Here is an 18,255-nt window from a genome sequence, read left to right on the forward strand (position 1 = left end):
CAATAGACAGAATTAAGAAAAAAAATTAATTGAAATTTAAATAGAGAAGGTTTTATTAACCTTGAAGCCTTTTCTTTAAAAAGAAAATATAAACACTTATAAATTTCATAAAAGTATGCTACAGTATTGTTAAAAATGAGGATGTAATAACACACATAAAGAGTATTCAGGGCTTCCCTGGTGGCACAGTGGTTGAGAGTCAGCCTGCCAATGCAGGGGACACAGGTTTGTGTCCCGGTCCGGGAGGGTCCCACCCGCAGAGCGGCTGGGCCGGTGAGCCATGGCCGCCGAGCCTGCGCGTCCGGAGCCTGTGCCCCGCAACGGGAGAGGCCACAACAGAGGGAGGCCCGCATACCACAAAAAAAATAAATAAATAATAAGGTTGAATGCTTTACATTTTTGATACCAATAAATTTCAAATTTAGATATACTTCACTTCCTATAAAGAAAAACTAAGTTTTCCAGAGTTGACTGAGAATTAGAAAAGGACAGATTTTATAGGGGATCCACTTAAGTGTTTTTTTTTAACTGTAGTATTATCAGTTAAGAGCAAAGATTTACCAAACTATAAGTGTATAGAAAATATCTATGATACAAATTTCCAAGTTTGAAAACATGCAGATTTCATCAGCTCCTTTTCTGAATCTTGCATAATTTCAATATATAAACAGAAACTAAGATTTGCAGATGTCCTCAACCTCCCAAATTACAAAAAAATGTTGAGTACCCATGAGAGCCGGGTATTTTTCTACATGTTAATTGTGAATTTAAATTTTAAAAGTCCTAAGAACTAGCATATTAATACATCTTAGTTTTTGTTTTTTCTCTTTAAAATGGAGATATTTTTAAACCAGTCATATATTCATTAGTATTTTTTAAACTAGAAGATTATTTTTCAGGAATTTAGAAGAACGTATCTATTTCCAAGTTTGATTATTCTTCCACAGTTTACACAGATTAACTAAAAGGAAAATATTTAAAAATTACTTGATCCTTGCATTGAAGAATGGTATGATGACACAGGTAGAATCAGAATATGATACTTAAAAATAATTATTAACCACAAAAAATAAGAACAACTTAGAATCACCTGAACATATGCATTTTCTTTAGAAAATGTGGAATGTCTTCTTTTACTCAGCCTTCTTTAAAATGGAAAATTTAAAAAATAAGTAGAAAGCTACATTTCTGAATTTTTACATAACTTATACAAATGTTTGTAAAGGCTGTCCTTGGAAGAGAACTGAACAAAACTTTAGCTAAGCAAGTTTAACCTATGTCTCAAGAAGACCAGTTCTAACTATGTCTTCCTCTGTATCCAAATGACAACATTACTTTTGAGGTTTCCTTCAGTCAAGTATAAAAAAGAAAATTTCATAATATCAGTGTTTTGCTTTATTTTTAAAGTTTGTATTTAAGCATCTCTGAAATCTTTAAGCATGAATCTTGAAAGAACTGCTTGCAGTCCTAAAATGTATTATTTTGGTTTTGTTTTGTAGGGAATAATGTTAATAGTCCTTGAAATATATGCTTCTTAAATTCCTCTGTTACATTGTGAACGACATCAATATAATTTTTCTTCTTTTTGCTTTAGTCTTCCAACCATATATATTCTGTGAAAATTTCTAAACAGAGAGAAAGCAATATTCTCTATTTCCAACTTTTGTTAGGTTTTAGGATAAATAATTGACAAGATCAGAATGAAGTCATTACAGCAATCAGTTATTACTGTTTCAGTTATTCCTGATCTGTAACAACTGTTCTTCACTATACCAACAGAATGTTTAAGTGGCTATAATAAAATCAGTCAATTGCATATATAATCTTGTATAATTATGTGAAAAATACTTCTAATATACTGACATTACTCCTTCCAAGTATACTTTTATATTAACATATGCCTTGACATGCCTATAAACAATATCCTTTCCAACATTTATTCCATATCATAATGTTGGTATGTGGACATTCCTTTTATTTTATGTATGCTAATATGTGTGGTGGTATCTCAATGTGGTTTTAATCTGCATTTCCCTAATGACTAACATTGAACATGTTTTCATGTACTTATTTGCCGTCAGTTAATCTTTAATGAAATATCTGTTCAAATCTGTGGCCCATTTAAAGTTGGTTTGTTTGCTTTCTTCTGAGCTTTGAGTGCTCTTTATATATTCCAGATCAAATCCCTTTTCACATTTGTGAAATGCAAATTTTTTCTAGGCTGTTATCTTCTCATCTTAGGAGTATGTTCTGAGGAGTAGAAATTCTTAATTTTTGATGAGGTCATTATTTATCATTTTTATCTTTTATGAATTGTGTCTTTGGTGTCATATCAAAAGAAACCTTTGCCTAACCTAAAGCCACAAATATTTTCTCCTAAAAGTTTTGTAGTTTTAGGTTTTACATTTAGCTCTATCATATTTTTGAGTCAATTTTTGTGTACGCTGCAAGAGATGGATCAAAGTTGGTTGGGTTTTTTTTTGCATATAGATATCCAGTTGTTCCAGTATCAATTGATAAAACACTTTCCATTCTCTACTGGATTGTCTTTGCTTCTTTTTCAAAAAAAATCAATTGACCATATACGTACAGGTTTACTTCTGGACTCTAGTTTGTTCCATTAACCTTTTTCTGTCTTTATGCCAATACTCTCTTGATGACTGTAGCTTTGTGAGTCCTGAAGTCAGGTAATGTAAGCCCTCCAACTTTACTCTTTTTCAAAATTGCTTTGGGACTTCCCTGGTGGTGCAGTGGCTAAGAATCCGCCTGCCAATGCAGGGGACACAGGTTTGATCCCTGATCTGGGAAGATCCCACATGCCACAGAGCAACTAAGCCTGTGTGCCACAACTAGTGAGGCCTGTGGACCCTAGAGCCCGCATGCCACAATTACTGAGACCACGCACCACAACTACTGAAGCCCGTGCGCCACAACAAGAAAAGCCACCACAATGAGAAGCCCACGCACTGCAACAAAGAGTAGCCCCTGCTCGCTGCAACTAGATAAAGCCCACGCGCAGCAATGAAGACCCAACGCAGCCAAATAATAAATTAAAAAACAAAACACTTAAAATAAAAACTGCTTTGACTATTCAACTTTTGCATTTCCATATGAATGGTGGAATCAGATTGTTGATTTCTATTAAAAAGGTTACAGGGATTTTGATTGAGATGTTGTTAAATCTACAAATGAATTCTGGGAGAACTGATGTTTTAACAATATTGGGATTTCCAACGCATAAACATATCTCTGTATTTCTTCAACATTTCTCTCAACTGTGTTTTGTAGTCTTTAGTGTACAGGTCTTTTAAGTATTTCATTTTTTGGTGCTATTTCAATTTCTGATTTTTAATGCTAGTATACAAAAATGTAATTGGTTTTTATATATTGATCTTATATTCTGCAACCTTGATAAACATTTATTTTTAAAGTAATTTTTTGTATAATCCATAGGACTTTCTATGTAATCATGTCACCCACAAATACAGTTTTATCGCTTTCTTTCCATTCTGCCTTTTGTTTCTTTTTCTTGCCTTATTGCACTGGTTAAAACCTCCAGGACAATGTTTAATACAAGCAGTGAAAACAGACTTCCTTGTCTTTTTCTTGATCTTAGAAGAAAAGCATCCATAAATATGATGTCTGCTGCAGTTTTTTTGTAGATAGATGTCTTAGTCAGCTTGGACTCACTAAAACAAAATACCATGACTGGGTGGCTTACATTTATTTCTCATAGTTCTGGAGTCTGGGAAGTTCAAGATCAAGGTGCTAGCAGATCTGGTGTCAGGTGAGCTAGGTGTCTAATTCATCTCTTCCCATAGCAGGCCTTGGAACTATAACACAAGACTTTCTCGTTTCTCTACTACCAACTAATCAATCCTTCTCTGCTATCCATAGAGAATCCATTTCTTCCACTCCTAAGGCTCTATCACCACAACAAAGACCTTTAGTAGATGAAACTCAAGATCAGAGATGTGCATCTATACACATACATCTCTGATCCTGAGTTTCATCTACTAAGACCCAGTTATACATTTCCAACTTACAGTTCAAGCTATACTTCAATCCCAGTGATTCCTCAATGTATACATCACAAATGTGCTCCATTTCCTCACTTTCTATCAACTTAAACATCACCAAATTTTGAAACTAAAACTATATTCACTCCCACACATCAATTTTGATCCTTCTAATTATAGTTCCTACTTTGCACAAGGTTTATGGAAACAAGTCTTAATCCCCCCTCCACCAATTCAAATGTAAAATAATTCAAAATTTCTAAACTTTTAAACACAGAAAAGAATTAGCATAGGCAGGCCTGAGAATGCTGTCCTTAGAAAGGTCTGCTTGCAAGGTGGGCCCTGACTGGTCTCTAGGAACTTGGATTTTGGGAGGGTTCCTGCCATTCTTAGAACTAATAAAAGTGGCTTATTGTGCCTAAATTATTTGTGCAAACAATGTAGCTTATGCTGAACGCCGTCTTCCAAAAGTCTGGAATTCTAGCATGTACTATGAAGAAGGTACCTCACGACCAGCCTCAGTGAAATCCCTAGACACTGAGTCTCTAATGCTGTCCAGGAGAAAACATCTCACACTAGTCACCAATTTTGGCTAGAAGAATTAAGCACATCCTGTGTGACTCCACTGGGAGAGGACTCTTGGAAGCTTGTACACGGTTTCCTCCAGACTTTGCCCCATGAGCCTTTTCCCTTTGCTGATTTTGCTTTATATCATTTTGCTAAAATAAATCTTAGCTGTAGTGTCGTAAGGAATTTAATGTTTCCCAAAGAGAGATCTAGCCTTTGCCCTCGGCTCCTGGGAGGTAATCTCTGACACTTTGGAATGTCCTGCCTGATAAAAGTATCTGTTTACTGTAGAGAACATGGACCACACCAGACAGTCAAACAATGTGACTTATGGTGGGGATCTGTATCACAGTAACAGTGTGATCTCCAGAGGGACTAGAGAGTGAGGTGGGCCACATAAGCAACCCACCATGACTATGTGACAGAGCCCCAATAAAGAATGGACAACTAGGGTCAGGAGGGCTTCCTTGGCTGGCCATACTCTGAGCATACTGTTATACATCATTGCTGGGAGGAGTTTACACTGTCCATGACTGCACTGTCAGAGAACAAATAGAAGCTCTGCATCTAGAACCCTCTTGGACTCTGCCTCATGGGTCTCTTCCCTTGGCTGATTTTAATATGTATCCTTTCACTCTAATAAACTGTAACCATGAGTATAAAAGCTTTTAGTAAGTTCTGTGAGTCCTTCTAGTGAAGTATCAAACCTGAAGGCGATCCTGGGGACCCCTAAATATGCAACTGGTATCAGAAATGAGGGTGTTTTTATTGGCTATTCCCTAACTTCACAGCCATGAATATAACTATATGCAAAGCCCTATGACTATGCCTAGTGGATCATTAGGCAGGGTGATCCTGGGGGCCGAAAACACATGGCCAGCTTAAAAAAAACAAAGTTAGCTATTTACAAAAGCCAAGACATAGAAACAACCTAAATGTCCATCAACAGATGAATGGATAAAGAAGATGTGGTACATATATACAATGGAATACTACTTAGCCATAAAAAGAATGAAATAATGCCATTTGCAGCAACATGGATGGACCTAGAGATGACCATACTAAGTGAAGTAAGTCAGAAAGAGAAAGCTAAATACCATATGATATCACTTATATGTGAAATCTAAAATATGACACAAATGAACTTATCTATGAAACAGAAACAGACTCACAGACATAGAGAACAGACTTGTGGTTGCTAAGGGGGAGTTGGGGAGGGAAGGATAGGGAGTTTGGGATTAGCAGATGCAAACTATTATATAGAGGATGGATAAACTACAAGAGCCTACATATAGCACAGGAAACTATATTCAATATCCTGGGATAAACCATAATGAAAAGGAATATGAAAAAGAATATGTATATATATATATACACATATATATATATCACTGAATCACTTTACAGCAGAAATTAACACAACATTGTAAATCATACTACAATAAAATAAATTTCTTTTAAAAAGTTAGTGAATAAATGCTCAACAAATATATCCATTCACACAATCAAATAGATAGGTCATTTTATAAGAAAGAAACAGCAGTATCAAAGAACTGTTTTGTAAAACTACAGAGTCTTATATAAGACCAAATGCAAAAAGAAGGATGTGCTGGTGAGAATCAGGATCAGGAATTTCAAAGAACTTTGCCACAGATATAAGGAGGAAAGACACACCTACAGGTGTGTCTGAGGCTGCAGGCATTTATACCAGTCAATGTAAGTGCTGGGTGATCACAGCAGATGATCAGTGTCCCGACAGGAAGTCAAATTAGAGAAGCCTCAATTTCTACATGTGTCTGAAACATCTGAAGGGAGCATCTTTCACATCTTAAAGGTGCTATGCCCTCTAGAACCAGATGGCCTACGATATGCACGGCTTACCCATCCTTGGTTCCTCTTAGCCACCTGGCAATGGGAGTCTTATCTCTGCCTTCCCTATTATCCAAGGCAATTTCCCATGCTCCAATAGTGAAATTATATCAGACTTAGAAAGGCCTGTGAAAATAAGCAGCAAGAAGTGGCCATGTTGTGGTTGCTCAAGTATTTTGACATGGCCACACTGTAATCAGGATAGAGGCCTGATAAAACAAAAAAAGTTTAGAAGAATATTTGGCAGATGGGATAAAGGAAGCTGCTCATTCCAATTTGCACAATTCATGGAAATTCAGAGCCTCACCGAAGAGTCTCAATAGAAACAGAAGACGCATCCACGATCACATGCTGAATTAAGGGCTGGATGTACTTCCCAGCCAGACCAAATTCTGATAATTCTCCAGCACCAGAGTTATGCACAAAGCTCTCGGTGAGGGATTCAGGAATCCTCATTCTTCCTTGGAGAAGCCAATGGCCACATCTTTGAATGTCTCTGATCCCTGAAATGACAATTTCTTAAAAGAGCCCAGGTAACGGATTGGAAGCTGGGAGGCATGTCAAGGAACTAATTCAGGACTCTGTCTCAACAGCAGCTTAGCTAAAGCAATACTGTGAAATACTACCTGTTTCTTAAAAATTTGGTGTAGAAAAATACTTAATGATAAGGAGAAAGTTCAAGATAAACAGGATGAATAAAAAGAATCCAATACTTATCACAGTTGTTTCTAGAGTCCTCCATATGCATCACATGAGCACACCCTGACTTTGTTGGAAGTCACTCATGATCAACTCTACTTTAACCTAAAGTAGATTCCTTTTAGTGGATCTTCAGGATGAATATCAGGATAATAGACTTTTTAACGAAAATGAAATACAGTCCCTCTTCCTTGAATCTGGGTTGGAGGCTTTAATCAACAGAATATGACAGAAGTGACACTGTGCCAGCTCTAGGCCAAAAATGTAAGAAGACTTGGCATCTTCTGTTTTGCCCTTGTGGAAGCTCAGGGAAAGAAGTCCAGTCACCACACTGGAAAGGCCAGCTGAAAAGGCCAAGGGAAGAGGGACAGGTTCTGAGACCACATGGAATAAAGCCAAGGAACCCAGCTGGCAGCAAAAATAGAGCCTGAGACAAAGGATCCCAGCTATTCTGGGGTTAAGTATCACACATGTGAATGAACAGGCCATCTTAGGTGTTCCAGCGCAGGCATCACTGGGAACAGAAACAAATCATTCCCATCCTACCGAGTTCAAATTCCTCATCCACAGAATCATGGGAAATAACAAAATGGTTCTTGTTCTAGCTACTGCCTTTTAGGTCGTTTGTTATGTAGCAATAAAAGTTAGAGACAACCTGCCTCTGAAATCTTCAGCAGATGTGTTATTACTTCACCCTGTCCACCTCCATCAGGGCCTGCAACAGGTGCAATTAGTCAGGTTTCATCTCAGCTACTTACGGAGAATGAGTGAGGGGATGGACTGAGGTTGCCTAGTTCATGGCTAGTTTCCCTTTCCAATAACCCGAGACTTCACTGAATCCTAACACAACTATGATTCACGGTGATTTCAACCACTATGATTTCCCTGTGCTGTGTCTGTCTGTCCTTTCCAGATACGGCTTCTCTGCACCACCTGTTTGTACCAACAGTACACAAGGCCATTGAAAGTTACTGTTGAACATGGAATGATCTCTGCACTGCAGTGATAAGCAAAGTTTAGCTGCAACAAATAAACTGCTTTCTTCTGTTGTGTTAACTTTTTTTTTTTTTTTTTTTTTTTGCGGTACGCGGGCCTCTCACTCTTGTGGCCTCTCCCGTTGAGGAGCACAGGCTCCGGACGCGCAGGCTCAGCGGCCATGGCTCACGGGTCCAGCTGCTCCACGGCATGTGGGATCTTCCCAGACCGGGGCACGAACCCGTGTCCCCTGCATCGGCAGGCGGACTCTCAATCACTGCGCCACCAGGGAAGCCCTGTTGTGTTAACTTGATGAACACCAAGGTACCCCCATGGTAGCAGAAATACATTAACACTTTTACCTATTACCAAATGTTATTTATTTTTAATAGCTTCAGTGGGGTATACTGTGAAAACCAGAAAACTTATTTTAAAGTATATAAATCAATGGTTTTTAGTAAATTTAGAGTTTGCAACCATTAAATTATTAATACCATTTTGTCATCAAAAATCTATATATCTATGTAAAGAACAGCAGTTCACAAACTTACACATACAAAGAGACAATGTAAAAGAGAATTGTGAATATAAAAACATCAAATATTTTCATTTTTTAATGAAATATGAAAAGTGGTTCTGAGTTGTATAATTACAGACGACACTTATTTCCAAACCCTCAACAATAACCACACAACATTTTTTTAAAAAATGACCATTAAAAGTGTGCTATGGATGCACTTATTATCCCAGTAGAAAAAAATGAAGTTTTTCTTTTCTCATTTAAATGTGGGGTTTAAGAAATCTTCATTCTGAGTGAGTGCCCTATTTTTAGAGATTTTTGTTTAACGTAAACGTACACCAAAAGGGTCACAAAACATTAAGTGTATGTGAGTTTTCACAATACACTCACGTAAGGAGAACCCTGATCAAGAAACAGAGCAGTACCAGTACCTCCGAATTTCCTTGTATCCCCCTTCTAGACACTAGCACCTCTCATTATCCTGAGTCCTATCACCATCGATTAGACAAACTATACTATTTTAATGAACAACTTTTCTTGATACTCTTCAGATCCCAGTATTTTTTCCATAACTATTACATCTTCTAAAGTATCACAAAAGTCATGTATAAGAATATTCAGTTTTATTCATAATAGCCCCAAAATCCAGAAACATTCCAAATGTTTACCAACAGGAATACACATAAACAGATTGTAGTATATTAACACAACAGAATACTACTCAGTAAAAACTAAACTAATAGACATCATCAAGGAATCTCAAAAAACATACACTGAATGAATGAAGCCAGACACACACAAACATACACACTGCTTGGTTCCATTTATATGAAGTTAAAAGAAAGAAAAAAAGGGGGGCGCAAACAAATCTACTGCCATAAAAACAAGAAAGCGATTTCCTCTGAGAGTGAGGGTAGGAAAACTGGCATGAAGGAACTTTCAGGAGTGATGGAAATCTATCTTGATTTTAGTGGCGGTTACAGGGCTATACTCAATAGTGAAACTGCAGTTAATACCTGTGTTTTATTATTTATAAGTTGTATTTTGATTACAACAATAACATACAAAAATATCAAGACAGTAAGAGTAGCATGGAATGAAAGGGATAAGGTGTATTGGTTAAAAAAGCCTTAGGCATAAATATTTCATGTGGTCAAAATAAAACACAGAAAGAAACAAGAATAAAATGGTAAAAAAAAATTTTTCTGTATAGTATGTGTGTATATGTATGTATATACATATATATTTATATACATATAAAAGACTGTTGAAATATTTTTATAGTTTTCTCTTTAAATACAATTTAATAACTTCAAGAATAATATGAATAGCATATGTAGAGAAAATACTGCTTCTTTTTCTAAAAGAAAGGAAATAGGAGTTTCCTCTTTGAGAAGAAAAAAATCTATTTTACAAAATAAAAATGGCTTGCTATCAACATTCAGAGGGGAAAGAATCAAATCTGCTTGTACCACATAGAAATTCAGAGCACATGAAGCCACCTTGCACAGAGCCCTCCTCCAGGAAACAGAGCTAGCTCGCCAATCTTCTTTGGGGCTTATTGCCTTGCTTCTCATTTACACAAAGCTGATGAGGTACTTCCACAGATGAAGCCTGTCTCCTGCTTAAGCTATCAACCTCAAACAGGATCCCACAATCCCACACTTCATCTTTTATAGTGCTGTAGTAAATGTCCTCATCCTGATAATGTGGACCTCCGTGCTCAAGACACCAATCACATTCCTATTTCCCAAATTTTTCAAAGGCAGGCTATGCCATTACCAGGACTGAAACAACCAGAAGTATTTTCTACCTTACTTCCTCTCAATCCCAAGGCTGAGAAGAAGGTCAAAGACGACTGAGAATTCACTTCTACTTCAAGAAGACCAAGAGACTCTAGGAAACATATTTTTGACCCCAAAGGTGTTTAGAAGAAGACTGGTCACAGCAGACATTCAGACTAATTCACTGAATGAAAAATGAACATTTAAAGTAGAGGAAAGGGACACTGAGAAAGGGGACACCTAGAATCTCATCTCCTGCTGGAATGAAAGGGCCTGGACCTTGCCCCTGTGTCAGCCTCTATTGCCCAAGCAAGTTTCACGAGGCCCGTTAAACACCACAGTCCCAAAATGGCGTCACTTGCGCTAAAGCCCAAAATACCAAACCTAGACCTAATACCTAACTTAATTAGTTTCAGTCTTTCCCAAAAAACCGTAATCTTTCTCTTTTTTTTTGGCTGCATTGGGTCTTAGTTGGGGCACATGGGATCTTTCACAGCAGCATGCAGGTGCTCAGGCTTAATTGCCCCGCAGCATGTGGAATCTTAGTTCCCTGACCAGGGATTGAACCCGCATCCCCTGCACTGGAAGGTGGATTCTTAACCAGTGGACTGCCAGGGAAGTCCCCCCAAAAACGTAATCTTAATCAACCAGTTTGGAATTTTCTGGTCATCACCAATGAGGTAATGTCACACAGGTTCCTCCCCCACAGAAAAGGCAATCTGCATGGTAAAACATTTGCATTTCCTTCCCCACCAAAAGATCTTGGCCCAAAACAACCAATCAATCAATCCTTCTTTCTTCCTTCTTTCTGTTTCTCTCTCTCTTTCTTGGCTAACTACTTCCTTGCCCCACCCTCCTTTCTCTAAAAGCCTTCCATTTTATACCACTCCCTAGAGTGCCCTTCTAGTTGTTTGATGGGATGCAGCCCGATTCATGAATTGTTGAATAAAGGCAATTAAAACTTACTAGGTCGGGTGGGAGGGAGGGAGACACAAGAGGGAAGAGATATGGCGATATATGTATATGTATAACTGATTCACTTTGTTATAAAGCAGAAACTAACACACCATTGTAAAGCAATTATACTCCGATAAAGATGTTAAAAAAAAAAAACTTACTAGGTTGAATTTTGTTTTATAACAGGAGAGGCTAGAAGTTTCCAGAACTTAAGAAACATGATGTTGCAGTTAACTGAGATAAAACAAAACCTTACTTTTAATGTCCACTTTGGTGGGTCTCTCTCAGAGGAAGCACAGAGTACTGCTGAGACAGGAGGGAAAGGGGCAGGACACAGCCGCTAGATAAATGAAGAAGTGGTGCAGCTGCTAGGACAGATAAAAACCAGCTGGAACCGGCTGAAACCAAGGTGGATTCCAAAACAGTCCTGTCATTAACCATTAGCCCATTATACCTTCGTTATACTACTAAAAAATCACTCCGCCTAATGCCATGACAGTTCCAAGGCAGACCATAAAAGGCCAAAAAGTGAGCAGTGGCCCAATTCCTGGGAAATCCCCACTTTCCCCCAAAATAACAAGACTATTCCTTCCACTCATCAGCATATAAAATTATTCAGTCCATAAAAAACAACCACCCCATGCCCTGGGGCCCACTCTCACTTTCCGAGATGGTAAGCATTCTGCCTTCCCAGTGTGTAACTCTCTGAATAATCTCACGTTCCCTTTTCTTTGGCTCACTGTTTATTCTTTCCTGCAGGAAGCCAAGGATCCTCACTTGGTGGTCAGGCCTAAGAACCAAGAACTCCTGCGGGTCCCAGGACGTGACATTTCCTTCCCTCTCCCGCAAGACTGGGAATGCTGAGCTGACCTACTTCTACCCATTTTTGAATTCCAAGAAAGATCTCACTGTCAAAATACAACTTTGTTTAGTGAGCAGTGCTGGTTCCCAAGTATGTAAAGGGGCTTTTTCAATAATGCCTCAGTCGCCTACTCGGGGATGGAATTAATAAAAGTTAATACAAATAACGATAATGACTTTAAAAATACTCTCCATATGCATGCATACATGCATACACACACACACACAGTATTTTTCATAAACACCAACATACTGATAACGCCCGCACTACTTTCGACTCTCCCACTCAGGCTGCCTCCCAACCCACAGACCCGGACGCCCCGTCAGCCCGACGCCCAGCTCCCGGGCCACCCCTCCCTGGAGCGGTTCCGAGCCACGGCCGCCCCGCCCCATGCGACCCTACCCTGAGACCGCCCCGCCGGCCTGCGTAGCAAAAGGAAAACGGTCCAAGAATGGAGGAGCTTCCAGGAACGCAAGCGAAGCGCCTCAGACGCCTAAGCGACCAGAGGTGCCCGCCTCCCGACACCGCCCGCGCGCCGCGGTGGCTCCTGGGAGTGGGCGAAGCCTCCGTGTGCGCATGCGCAGTCTCACCTCCGTGCTCCAGGAGACAAGAATGCAGTGGGATCCTGGCCCCCTAGGGGGCGGAATTTCCGGGCCTCTGCATAGGTCTCTGGAGGAGTGACGGTATCCGCGAGTGACAGACATGCATGCCCACCGTCGTCCCTGGGGGCGTGGCTTTGTGGCCGCGGGGGCCGGATGAGGGAAGGCTGCACAGGCGCATAGAGTACGTCGTTGCAGATTTCTGGAGGGGCGGAAGCGTTTTGCGTTACCTGGTAAGGCTTCCCGGGCGGTGGAGGGGGAGGGGCCTTTTGAGAGTGCCGGGTGGAAGTGGTCGCTGGAGACAGGTGGGTTGGTGTGTCATCACGTATATGTCTGCTGGACTTCTCCTGCAAAGTTGTTTCTCCCTGCGGTTATGAGATTTGCCTCACGCAACTCTGTGGGTGTTTTGTTGACTTTTCTGAGCTCTAGAAAGGCTGTGTGACTTTTTGCTAATCGTTTAATTTTTCAGAGTTTCAGTTTGCTCATGTGTAAAATGGTGTTACCAAACCAGGTTTGTTTGCCTGATGCAGAGACGCTGGCTGAGGTTGAAATCCAGCAGGACCCTGTGGGGCCTTACCTGGTACAAAAGCCCCTCCGTGTACCCCATTTCTTGTTTGTAGAAATAAAGGCTTTAGTTTCCTAGGCCTTCCCAGAATCCCAAGGAGCAGGCACAGTTACTTATTAGAAAACGGAGGGAATGCAGAAACAAAGGAAAAGCAGTCAAGCAAGAGTTATATTTTGTAATAACCTATAAGGGAAAAGAATTTGAAAAAAATTGAAAATGTATATATAAATAAAACTGAATCACTGTGCTGTATACCTGAAACTGTTACTGAGCCCATCCTCGTTCTGCTCACTGCCCAACAGGCCAATAAATCGGCAGAAATTTGACCAGCTTTCCCACTCATGTACTTTTTTTTTTGTTTCAGGATCCAATCCACATTGCATTTAATATATTGTCAGGTTTTCTTAGTTTCCCCCAATTTTATGACAATGCCTTAGTTATTCTTTGTCTTTCAAGACCTTGAAACTTTTTGAGGATCCTAGGCCACTTATTTTATAGAATGACCTTCAACTTGGGTATGGTTGATGTTTTTTCATGATTATATTGAAGTTTTCAGTTTGGAAATGAAGACCACAGAAGTGATGTGCCCTCCTAAGTGCATCTTATCACAGACTACACCATGTCAGCTGGGGGCTATTACTTTGATAACACGGTTGAGGTGATGTCTGACAAGTTTCTCCATTGTAAAATTATTTTAGTCCTTGTAATTAGTAAGCATCCTGAGAGGAGGTACTCTGAGACTGCAGCAAATATCCTGTTTCTCAACATATTTTTGCCCATTAATTTTATCATCCATTCTCACCTGCAACAGTGATTACTGTTATGCTTACCTAATATTGAATTTTTCTTTCTCTTACTCCTGATATGTTTATTAATTGGTGTGCTGTAAAGGAAAGCTGTCTCTTCTCCACTTATCTACTCAGTTGTTTATATCAGAACAGGCTCATGGCTAATTATTTTATTCTGTGGGTTATAAGCCAATACTATAATTATTTGTTTTGCCCAAATTGTCCCTGGTTTAGCCATTGGGAGCATTGTCAACTTGGCTCCTGTGTGTGTTTGACATGCCCTGTTATTTTATGAGCACTTCCTTACTTTCTATCACAAGATGTCCAGGTATATATTGTACTTTCCTTGACCCAGCCCTAGAGTCTCTATTTCTCCATGGAGTCCTGGGTTTGTTTTGTTTTACAGAATGGTACTTAGAAACCAAGATGTGGCAGCTGGGTGTGCTCAATACTGCTTCAGTGTTATTGTTTCTAGGCCTTATTAGGGGACAGATAGACTATCCTATCCTAATGTATATATTCATACTCACATACAGCTGTGTTTTTATATCTTGATTACATATATTAAAACCAGTGTGAAGAGGCGGAGTCAAGGTGGTGGCGTAGAAGGGTGTGGAGTTAGCGTCTCCCCACAACTAGGGCACCTGCCGGCTGCTGGTAAAGGACTCTGACACCCAAGGAGACGGGAGAAACCCCACAGTGAACCAGTAGGACGTAGGGGGACTGAGGGGGGAGGAGAAGTGGAGGCCAGATAGGATCGGCGCCCCTGAGGCTGGGGAGATCAGGAGAGGCAGGTGGGAGGGACTCTCCAGGAAGAGCGGGAGAGGAGCAGAGGGTGATCACCTGGTTCACTCAGGCCGGGGAGCCTGCTGAGCTCCCAGGCCGGTACCCCCGCTTCAAAGCCCCATCCAGCCCGTGTGGGTCCTGGGGGCATAGGAGGGAGGCTGGGAGATCAGAAGAGGCAGGCAGGAGGGGCCCTCCCAGACCAGAGGAGCAGGAGAGGAGAGGAGGGCGTTTGCCCCGCCCACCGAGCCCAGGAAACCTGCTGGGCTCCTAGGTGAGGTCCCCTGCCCTCTGAGACCAGGGGTGGGGGACACACCTGGGCCCCTTCTGTTTCTTGAGCCTAAGCCCCACTCCCCACAGCCCCCAGGGGCTTTTCCAGCCCTATGGGTCCTGAGCATTGGCTCCACCTACCACCCAAACCCCACCCTTGCTTAGGCCCCACCCTCCATAGCCAAAGCCTTCCCCCCCCACTTTTTTTTCCCTCCTCCTCTTCTTTACTATTGTGGTACTGTTGCACCTTCCGATTGTTGGTTCATCTATGTTTTTGTTTTTATATTCTTCCTAACATATCTGTTAGTTTCCTAGTCTAATTTTATTTTTTACTCTGTTATTATTGTTTTTTGTTTGTTTGTTTGTTTGCCACCCCCAGCAGCTTGCACGGTCTTGGTTCACGAGCCCGGGGTCGGACCAAAGCTCCTGCAGTGGGAACTCTGAGTCCGAACCACTGGACTAACAGAGAACCTCGGACCACAGGGAATATTCATCAGAGTGAGGTCTCACGGAGTTCCTCATCTCAGCACCAAGACCCAGCTTTACCCAATAGCCTACAAACCCCAGAGTTGGAAACCTCAGGCCAAACAACCAGTAAGACAGGAACACAATCCCACTCATAAAAAAAAATTTTTTTTAAATGAGACGGCAAAAAAATATGTCATAGGTGAAAGAGCAAGGTAAAAACCTACAAGACCAAATAAATGAAGAGGAAATAGGCAATCTACCTGAAAAAGAATTCAGAGTAATGATAGTAAAGATGATCCAGAATCTCAGAAATAGAATGGAGGCATGGATTGAGAAAATACAAGAAATGTTTAACAAAGACCAAGAAGAACTAAAGAACAAACACAGATGAACAGCATAATAACTGAAATGAAAAATACACTAGAATGAATCAATAACAGGATAACTGAGGCAGAAGAACCAATAAGTGAGCTGGGAGACAAAATGGCGGAAATAACTGCCGAGGAGCAGAATAAAGAGAAAAGAATGAAAAGAATTGAAAACAATCTCAGAGACCTCTGGGACAACAATAAATGCACCAACATTCTAATTATAGGGGTCCCAGAAGAAGAAGAGAAAAAGAAAGGGTCTGAGAAAATATTTGAAGAGATTATCATTGAAAACTTCCCTAACATGGGAAAGGAAATAGTCACCCAAGTCCAGGAAGCACAGAGAGTCCCATACAGGATAAACCCCAGGAAAAACACACCAAGACACATATTAATCAGACTTACAAAAATTAAGTTCAAAGAAAAAATATTAAAAGCAGCAACGGAAAAACAAAAAATAACATACAAAGGAATCCTCATAAGGTTATCAGCTGATTTTTCAGTGGAAACTCTGCAGGCCAGAAGGTAGTGGCAGGATATACTTAAAGTGATGAAAGGGAAAAACCTACAACCAAGATTACTCTACCCAGCAAGGAACTCATTCAGGTTAGATGGAGAAGTCAAAAGCTTTTCAGACAAGCAAAAGCTAAGAGAATTCAGCACCACCAAACCAGCATTACAACAAATGCTGAAGAAACTTCTCTAAGTGGGAAACACAAGAGAAGAAAAAGACCCACAAAACAAACCCAAAACAATTAAGAAAATGGTAATAGGAACATACATATCGATAATAACCTTGAATATAAATGGATTAAATGCCCCTACCAAAAGACACAGACTGGCTGAATGGATACAAAAACAAGACCCATATATATGCTGTCTGCAAGAGACCCATTTCAGATCTAGGGACACATACAGACTGAAAGTGAAGGGATGGAAAAAGATATTCCATGCAAATGGAAATCAAAAGAAAGCTGGAGTAGCAATACTTGTATCAGATAAAATAGACTTTAAAATAAAGACTGTTACAAAAGATAAGGAGGGGCACTCCATAATGATCAAAGGATCAATCCAAGAAGAAGATATAACAATTAAAATGTTTATGCACCCAGTATAGGAGCACCTCAATACATAAGGCAAATGCTAACAGCCGTGAAAGGAAAAATTGACAGTAACACAATAATAGTAAGGGATTTTAATACCCCACTTATACCCATGGACAGATTATCCAAACAGAAAATAAATACGGAAACACAAGCTTTAAATGACACAATAGACCAGGTAGATCTAATTGATATTTATAGAACATTCCACCCAAAAGTGGCAGAATACACTTTCTTCTCAAGTGCTCATGGAACATTCTCCAGGATAGCTCACATCTTGGGTCACAAATCAAGCCTTGGAAAATTTAAGAAAATTGAAATTGTATCAAGCGTCTTTTTTGACCACAATACTATGAGATTGGAATTCAATTACAGGAAAAATACTGTAAAAAACACAAATACATGGAGGCTAAACAGTGCACTACTAAATAACCAAGAGATCACTGAAGAAATCAAAGAAGAAATTAAAAAATATATAGAAACAAATGGCAATGAAAACACGATGACCCAAAACCTATGGGATTCAGCAAAAGCAGTTCTAAGAGGGAAGTTTATAGCAATATAATCTCACCTAAAGAAAAAAGAAAGGGCTTCCCTGGTGGCACAGTGGTTGAGAATCTGCCTGCCAATGCAGGGGACACGGGTTCGTGCCCTGGTCTGGGAAGATCCCACATGCCATGGAGCAGCTGGGCCCGTGAACCATGGCCACTGAGCCTGCGCATCCAGAGCCTGTGCTCCGCAACGGGAGAGGCCACAACAATGAGAGGCCCGCATAACGCAAAAAAAAAAAAAAAAAGAAAGAAACAAGAAAAATCTCAAATAAACAAGGTAACGTTACACCTAAAGCAATTAGAGAAAGAAGAAAAAAACCCAAAGATAGAAGAATGAAAGAAATCATGAAGATCAGATCACAAATAAATGAAAAAGAAATGAAGGAAACAATAGCAAAGATCAATAAAACTAAAAGCTGGTTCTTTGAGAAGATAAACAAAATTGGTAAAACATTAGCCAGACTCATAAAGAAAAAAAGGGAGAAGAATCAAATCAATAGAATTAGAA

General features: G+C 40.0%; 1 protein-coding gene across 1 annotated transcript in view; it reads right to left on the bottom strand.

Moving 5' to 3' along the window:
• Window positions 1-18,255, bottom strand: part of LOC112062478 (endothelial zinc finger protein induced by tumor necrosis factor alpha) — a 139,650-nt gene that overhangs the window by 22,190 nt on the left and 99,205 nt on the right. The window lies entirely within an intron of this gene.

This window comes from Physeter macrocephalus, chromosome 17 (assembly GCF_002837175.3).
Source record: "Physeter macrocephalus isolate SW-GA chromosome 17, ASM283717v5, whole genome shotgun sequence".
NCBI classification, from domain to species: domain Eukaryota; kingdom Metazoa; phylum Chordata; class Mammalia; order Artiodactyla; family Physeteridae; genus Physeter; species Physeter macrocephalus.